At 36.0% G+C, this 9,259-nt stretch overlaps 1 pseudogene; it reads right to left on the bottom strand.

Moving 5' to 3' along the window:
• Positions 1-414: 414 nt before the first annotated feature.
• Positions 415-817, bottom strand: LOC144254267 (small ribosomal subunit protein uS10 pseudogene; annotated as a pseudogene).
• Between the last annotated feature and the right edge of the window lie 8,442 nt (positions 818-9,259).

Below are 9,259 nucleotides of genomic sequence, written 5' to 3'. Positions count from 1 at the left end.
TTTTATATGTGTAATAAGAATTGTAATGCATTCCGCTGTCATGTATTTAAAACAAATAAAATCAATAAAACTAAAAATTTTTAAAAAATTTTTAAAAATCTTACAAGTCTTAAAGCAGAATATGTAAAGAACTTCAATAAAACCAACCCAAAATAAGAATGGATGAAAGATAAACAGAAACTTTATATAAGTGAATATCCAAATAGTCAATAGAGTATTTAAAATGCACAACTTCATTATTAAGAAGGGAATTTCTTATCAAAACTATATTAAATATTAAATACTAAAATACTGCTGTACACATCAGAATGGCAAAAATTTGAAAGAATAAAACCAAATGCTTACAATATAAATAGATACTAGAATTCTCATACATTGCTGACATAAATTGACACTTTTAAAAAAATTTAATTTTTAAAAACTGATAATCAATTTTTTACAAGTGTTGGCATAGGCATCTGCAGTGCTGACTTCCACCTCCACTCCTGGCTAAATACTGATGGAGGTTTTTTTTTTTTTTTTTTTTTTTAACCAATCTCAGAAGTCCTGTGCAAGTCAATGAATCACTTGAGGATTCTCATGTGGAAGTGATCCTATGACTTGGAACACACCACAAGGCTTTTCTTGCAGACCTTCTTAATCTTGGTAGGTGTGCAAACAGATGATTTCACTTAGAGATTCTTTTCCTTTGTGCCTCTGATGAAGTGAGCACACACTTTCTCCAGCAATTTCACATTGCAGGTGGTGAGGGTAATTCTAGTTCTCTGACTTGCCACCTCAGGTTGCAGGGTGTCTTTCCAGTATTTTTAAATGCCATGGCTGTGCTGCAGCCTCCTGATGGATTTATTCCTTGGCAAGAGAGAACAGCCTTGAGTGTGCAGCATAAGCAAACTGAATGGTGTTCTGTAGCACCACACCCACATCACTCTCTAAAAACTAAACTAAAACAAAAAACAAAAGCTGCTCACACATTTTAAAAGCTGTTTGGTATTCTTTACTGATCTTGAAAAAAGTGTATGCTACAACTTAGCCATTTTGACTCCTAGTGCATACCTAATGGTATGTAAGTGCAAAAATTATACAAAAATTATTTGTTACAGCATTATTTAATATCTCCCCAAGCTTAAAATAAAGTGTTCATCAATGGTAAAATGAATAATATAATATCCATTGTGATCATATAGTAGGAAATTTGTGCAACAATGAAAATGAGCCAATTTCCCAGGTAGTAATGTGGATAAATCTCACAAAAAGATTATTTAGAGAGGATATTTGGCATAAAACACAAGTACTTTATCATTCCAAGCAAAATTTAATCTATGGTGTTAATTTGCCTATTTGGAAGAAAGAGGGTATAGTGCTTATGAAGAGGCATGTGATGGTGGGGGGGACCATGGGATTGTGGATAATATTCTACAACTTGACCTGGATGATGGTTACTGGAGTGTGTTTGCTTCCTGACAAATTAAACTGAGCTGTTCACATGCAATCTGTGTATTGTTTTTAGTATATCTGTTATATTTCCTTTTTTAAATTAAAAAGAAAAAAAAAGGATTAACCACATGTTTTGTAGCCTTCTGACTCACTGAGAGTCATTCTTTCTTTAGTCTAGTATAAATAGAGGTTTCCCCTAAAGATATCTACATCTTAGTACCCAGAACCTGTGAATATGTTCTATGGCAAAAATGTCTTTGCAGATGTCTTTAAGTAATTGAGATTCTCCTGGGTTATCCAGGGACCCAATGTAAATTCCAGGTCCTCATAAGAAGGAGACAGCAGGGTCAGAGTTAGTGAAGCAGCGTGGGAACAACTTGGCTGGCTATAGCTGGTGCTAAAGATGGCAGAGGTCATGAGTCTAGGAATGCAGGCAGTTTCTAGAAGTTGGAAAAGACGAGAAAATGGATTTTCCCCTAATGAAACCAGAGAGAATGAAGTCCTGCCATACCTTGTTTTCAGTTCCATAAAACCTAATTTTGGACTGTAGCCTCCAGAACTGGAAGATAAATTTGTTGTTTCAAACCATTTTGGTGAGTTTGTTGCTACATGAAGAGGAAGCTATCAGTGAGCCACACATTGTAATTGTGAAAGTATATGTCACATGATTACTCTGTGAATGTGTATGGAATGAATGGTGACAGTCCCCAAATGTTGGAATCCTAATTTTGATGAAGTGATGTTATAAATAAGTGTCCCTCTGTGAGAATCTAGTAATGGTATCAGTTGCCACCATAATGCAGTTGCCTTCCAGTCCCTCTCTTTCTCTGATCTTCAGACTTCGGAGGCCTGGAGTTGAAGTAGACAGAGCACAGTCTTTGTATTCATCAGACAAAACAAACTGAGGACAAGGATGTGGATAAAGATGGCATGATTAGTGTTTCTCCTTAGTCCATCTGAGGAATTCATTTGTCTGGAAGGTGAAAAGAACTTTTAAAAAATATTTATTTTTTAGTTTTTTAGATGGACACAATATCTTTATTTTTTATTTTTATGTGGTGCTGAGAATCGAATCCAGTGAATCATGCATGCTAGGCGAGCGCCCTACGACTTGAGCCACATCCCCAGCCCCTGAAAAGAATTTTTTTTACAGAAATAGAGAATAATAGGATTGAAGTAATATTAGTCATTTGACATCTAAAATGGGTTTTGCCACATATCAACTTTAGGTTGCAGTTACAGAAATATAGCACATCCTGGTCAGATGGAGAAAGATCCTGGGTTTCTCATTACAATAATTTCCTAAGTTTTTATGTGACATGGATGTTGAAATGAAATCCAACTGGCTGCCACTGGTCTAGCATGGCAGGGTGACTTGAACCAAACATAGGTGGTACAGATTGCTGAACCAATGTGAGGGATGGAGAGTGTAGGAGTAAAGCCAGAATTCTGGAGCCGCCAGAATCCTTGAACAGTGAGATAAGCTGAAAGACATTGTGTCTGTTAAGAGCTACATTAGCTAGCCAATTCAGAAGTGATGTCCAGCAGAATGTACACAAAGAGCTGTGTACCAAGCTCCAAATGATGACAATGCTATAAAATAAGCCAGCAGAAGACTAGGTCCTTTCTCAATGCCAGAAAAATGTTTACATAAGACACAGCCTTCCAGAAAACATTGAGAAAAGAAGCAGGAAAAAAAGTGAACTTTGCTTGATTAAGCACTGTTATCTAATAGAACCTAAAAACTTCTTATTTAAATTGTCAGGTTGGGTTAATTTTGAAGTTTGAAACTTATTTTTTTCTCTCATGCTACCAATGGAAAAGGACCTGTGAGATGTATCAGATTAGAGTCTGTAATAAAGAGAGTAAAATATTTATGTACATCATTTGAAGTGTAGTGTAAGCCTTCTGCAAATTTGTTGAGATTTCTCCTTGAATAAGTTTTGAGAAAGAAAAGAGTGGATCAAAGAACTGCCTATCAACTTTTCCTTTCTCTTCCTGTCTCCTCTCTTTTCTTTCCCTATACCCTGATTTTTCATTGAGTGAAGGAATTTGGAGGGAATTTGAACTTGCATCCATAACCCTCTTCTCTTTCTTTTAGAAAAAGTTATCTAGATACAAGAAAATTTCCCATGAAGTGTGAAGTTACTGCAGGTTCATTAAAATCAAAGCTTTGTAGTACATACAGGACATATATGAAAGCAAAATCTGGCCCTGGCCTGTACACAGGGAACAAAGGCAATAGGCATTTATATTAATTGTTGCTATGCATATTATCATTGAAGAAGAAGTTGCTGAAGTACTTTTGTTAATTTTCCTAGACACATGTCTGTTGACATCCCTGACCTTCAATCAATTTTCCCTTCAATTGTTTCCCAGTATTTGCAACTTAAATTGTAAGGTCACTACTCACATTTTATTGTGTCCGATGTTTATATTCTTTCAATCAGGTTTTGTACCTCTTTGGAAGAATATTTATGTCTAGTTCATTCTATAAAGTTCTATGTCCTTGAAATAGTCTAGATATGTCACCAACATTGAGTAAGATTCAGTGTCAAATTCATGCTGTTCCAAAATGTATATTCAAAGATGCTAACAATTATAGCACTATTTATAGTAGTGAAAAATTTTGAACTTCCCTAGGATCCTGAATGATTACATTCAAAGGAATCTTATGTAGGTATTCAAATTAATTATTTAAATATACCAATATTTGCTGACATAAAAATATCCATAATAGCTATATGATAGGAGATTAAAGGAGTGTGCATACTATACATTTTCCTGTGTGCAAAACGATGTATATTTTACTTTGTTTCCACATGCCCGGTGGCAGAAGTGGTTGTGAAAATATTCATGGAAGATATTTATAATTATATTATTTTTCCAAATTTTAAAGTGTTGTCCAAAATTCATTATTTACTTAAAATACAGTTATAAAATTTTTATCAACATTTGATTTTTTTCCTAAACAAAATTATTTAGGGGCTCATTGCATAGTGGATCTCTTTTGGAGCATTGTAAAGATTTCAGATACATTTGACAATGTCTGGAAACATTTTTGGTGCCCTTTCTGCTGAGAGAGGTAAAGGCATCCAGTGGTGAATCATAGAGTTGCAGCTAAGTATACTGTAAGACACTGCACATTCCCTCTCAACAAAGAGTTTTCTGACTCTGAATGTTAATATTGCTTAGTTGAGATATCTTGGGAGTCTTTAACCTCATTAGGCACATTATCACCACTTGATGGTGGTGAAGTGCCTTCAAATTTCATGTATCTTCAACCACAAGTCAGATGATTGAAATAAGTATCAAGGCAGGAATGCATTGGGATAAACTTTGTAGATTTAACTTGGTGGATAGAAGGGAAGAATCTGTACTTGCACCCATGGTTGTCTCTCAGTTCCATAGCATGATGAAACTTTAAATTTTCCAGGATGAATTACAACCTGGAACGCAAAGGACCATGGTACTTTCCTTCTTTTGGTTCAGTATGTTTTGTCTATTTCACTCCAAGGAATGAATTTGCAAGACCTAGGGTTCTTTCCTTGATCCCCAGTGTAAGGAAAATTAAAAGAGACACAGAGACAAGATGCAGAGGCAGGAAAGATGGCAGAATGGCAAGATGGCCGAGATCCCAGCTTTATTTATATTAATATGTCACATTAGGTCACTGGTATCAGTAGTGCATTGTTCTTCATTGTGTCATTAGGCAGGTTACAGAGTTAGCAATATTATGCAACTTATTCCTCAGTTACATAATATAGTTGCAATGTGCATTGTGAGGAGCTTTGTGTAGCTCTCAAGAAAATCCATTGTTTAAAGTTAACTGTTATGTGGGCAGGTTCAGGCTCAGCAGAGCTTGGTGAATCAGGAGCTGTGTGCCTGACATCAAGTTTGAGGCTGATAGGATTCTAACACAGAGCCTCCTCATGCAGGGTATTGCTACAGCAGGTAGGCATTCTGTGTTTTTGCACAGAGGTTTTCCTAGCAGCCACACAGTCTGTGTTTTTGCACAGATCCTTCCTAGTCACTAAGCATGCCACTGTCATGAACCATCAGAGACCTCAATCCCAAACACAGAACCCTTACACTCCCCTCCAACTACCAATTAATTATTACTGACTAATGAGTGCCTCATCTAGCAACTGTCTCATGCTTCTCTCTTCTCTTTGCTTTCCTGTCTGCTAGTCTATTCTGAAAGGCCTTCATCCTCTCTGTTGCTCTCTTCATACTGATATTGGGAAGAGAATATTATGTAGCACTTATTTTCTTTTTTTCAGTTTCTTTCTTATTCACAAACCCATTGTTCAAATCCATCTGCACTCAGCAATCTGTAGCAAGGCCTTGAATGATGCCACAGTTTTGTTTTTCCAGAAGCAGATGTTGAAACAGCATGAAAGATATTTCTTAGTGGTAAACACTTACGAAAGAATGGGGAGTAATAGGACTTGGTAGTGGGAGAAATTGAACTGTGGTGCAGGCCTCAGGATGCTTCCAGGACAAGGCAGAAACTCTGGAGTGAGTGGAGCCCATCAGAGCATCCTGTGTCAGGCCAACATGGCAGGGCCTCTGTGTCTCACTCAATCATGGATGCAAGTTGCTCAGGAGAGCCTGACCCCAGGGAAAAGGCTCTCTTCAATTGAGGCAGATGTGACAACTGATGAGTGGCTGCTTCCTTTACTTCCCTCATGTGGGCAGCAAACCCTTCCTTGAAGAAGGATCTGAGTGGTACACTTATGTTTCCCCACAGTGGAGATAATGGGAATTACAGGGTAAAGTAACAGATATACCTGATACTTTTCTTTGTTCAAAGGAGAAGAACCAAAGATATTTAACAATTAGGGCTGTTGTTTCTAGGAGAACATGATCAGTTCACATTTTTTCCCAATTTATGTAAATCCCTTGCATTGCCTTAAAAATAATTACATTGGAGGTGATTGGCTATTGTCAAAAGAACCTTATAATGCTCTTACTTAGCCTTTCTTCCTTCTGTTCCTCATACATTTTTTCTTTTTGGTTTTTATTATAGTTTTTTCATATTCTATTTAGATAAAATATAGAGAAAACAGTCAGACAAACATATTTATAAACCTTACTTGGCTCAAAATATGAAAGTTGGATCTGCATCTTCAGGAAGTTGCAACTGAGACTTGAGTGGAGACCTCACTGCACTTCATTGCAGTAATAATAATGGCACAATGACTTCTATTAACATGATGTTGTTCCCTGGTACTACAACCAGCTAACACGGGAACATATACCAAGAGCCAGGCATACATATTATTTCCAAGTCATCTTCACACCTTTATGAGATAGCAGAATTTTATAGAAGAAGCACATGAAGCAGATACATGCTGACTTATCCCAGGTCAGATAGCTAGCAAAGTGATGGGGTCTTTATTTACATACACATCTAAGCAGTCTTGATGCTAAGTTCCTGCTCTTAACTACAGTAGCAAACTAGCATTCCCTAACAGTCAACACTTGACTTAAATCCACTAATTCCCTTCTTCATCTTGAATCCCACCTCTTCTTGTTTCCTCTCTCCATTATTCATTTTTTTACAGGAATAACTTCTAAAACAAATTGTGTGCATGCAAATTTATTTCTCATGCATGAGAAACCTAAGATCTATCTAAGTCATGGGGAACCTGAGATCTATTTCACACTGACAAAAAACATCACAAAATTGACTTGGTTGCCTTTGGTTAATTTGTGTTTGAAATACATATAGCTATTAATAAAGTACGGAAGAACTTTAATATTCTGAAGTGCATTTTGAGTTATTAAGTATTAATTAGACATTTTAAAGACTATATTATCAAGTGTGAGTTCCCAAAGAGGCCATGTTGAATACTATTGTCAATGAACTTCCAGAGAGACTACTTTATCTATTGGTGTGCTTCTAGTAAAATTTTATTCAAAACCAAAGGAAAAGGAACCTGGGATAGACAGCATGACACAACAACTCACACAGTGTACTTACTCCATGTGTAGCATTGTCCTCCATGCCTTGTAAGTAGCCATTTATTTATTAATGAGAATCATATCATTGCACAGTTAGGATGCCTGAAGACACAGGGGCTAAATTACAAGTCCAAGTTCACCCAGAAACCAATACTACAATGATAGCACTATTGGTTTTCATCACAAACATATGATATAGTATAATACAAAACAATATAATGTAATGTAGTACTCTTTATTGCCCTCTAAACTCATATACAACAATAATAAAGATTTGAATAGCTTGTTTAGAATTTACTGAAAGTTGGAATTGAGAGAATAACCATTCTCTCAATGTAAGAATAAAGGTAAGAATAAAATGACAATTATGCATTTCACAAGTCTGTCTGCAGTGTTCCAATGAAGCACCCCCAAATTTAAAGGGGTCAATTTTTAGACATATCACATTCTGTAGATGTTATTGGGTTCATATTATCTGTCTCTAAGAAAAAGAGATCTCCTGAAAAAATCTTGAAGCAGTTTTCCATCGTATTTTATGTAAATCATTTTTATTCAGTTTATTTTTAATTTTTATTGACAGATAATAAATGTACATAATATGGGGTTCAATTTGATTCTTTTATACATGCATAGATTGAGGAATAAGCAAATTAGGCAAATTAACATATCCATAACTTTATGTACTTATCTAATTTTTTGGGGGTTATGACACTTAAAATTTATTGTTTGCAATTTTGTATTGCATAGTTCATTAAGCACGATTATTTTAATTCTACTTTATTTTAAGATTACATTTAGAGAAAATAAAACACAGACTGAGAAAAGAGCACTACAAACACTTATACAACTCATACTTGTATTAAAATAGAAAGCTTGGACTTGCTTCTTATAAGTGAGCAGACTATAAACACAACCACATTTCAGTAAGATAGCAATAATAATAATGATAATAATTAGCATAGTTACTAGTCACCTGGTTTTATAGATCACCGGAATTCTTCCTCTTCTTTAACTGAAACTTTCCCTTTTGACCAAACTTTCCCCTTATCCCCCACTCTGTCCTCAGTCTCTGGTAACCTGCATTCTACTCTCTATTGCTATGAGTTCTCATTTTTGGAGTCCACATATAAGTGAATAACTTACATCCAGTCATGAATTTCCATACTCTCCTAGGTCCATTACCACCCTTGCTCCATCTCTATTGGCCTTGTGATTCCTTTACCACACTACTTGGCACCTTTGCCTTAATGACTGGAACATCTGAAATCTGCTCATGTGGTGACCCCCAATTCCTTTTTCTCTGCTCCTCCCCTCAGTGACTGAGGCTCATTCTGCTACCCATGAGAACCCTACCCCTACTAACCTTGCACCTATTTTCAACTCTAATTTTGTGACCTTCAATCAGACTCAGTGCTCTACATCTTGATGTTCTCTTCCCCACTGACTCCCCTCCTCTGCTCCACTGTTCCTGAGGTCTCTTCCCTAATGAGACCCAAACTACTAACACTATTATCTCTCACATTTCTGGCACTAACTTGATTATTTTCCCTAGTTGTATCACAGAAAACACCATCTCTACATAGCCATCTTCTTTTATTATAATTTACCTCTTCCCAGTATTTTTGTCATCTCTCTAGTTTTTCCTTGGGATCTCAAGTAAGAATCACACTGTTAACATACCTGAGGAATTTATTAGAGGCCTTTTTACTTTTGCAAAATATTTTTGGCTTTAAAATCAAAAGTAATATATGAGACTTATTAGTTGAAGACTATATTGATTCATTCAATATAAAAAGCATTCAGCTAATGTCAACTGAACATTAAGCCTTTTCAAAGCTTGCAGTGAAGAATCTGA

This window comes from Urocitellus parryii, chromosome 4, assembly GCF_045843805.1.
Source record: "Urocitellus parryii isolate mUroPar1 chromosome 4, mUroPar1.hap1, whole genome shotgun sequence".
In the NCBI taxonomy this organism is placed as follows: Eukaryota; Metazoa; Chordata; class Mammalia; order Rodentia; family Sciuridae; genus Urocitellus; species Urocitellus parryii.
The sequence above is the reverse complement of the archived record's forward strand: the minus strand, read 5'-3'. Positions and strand labels throughout refer to the sequence as shown.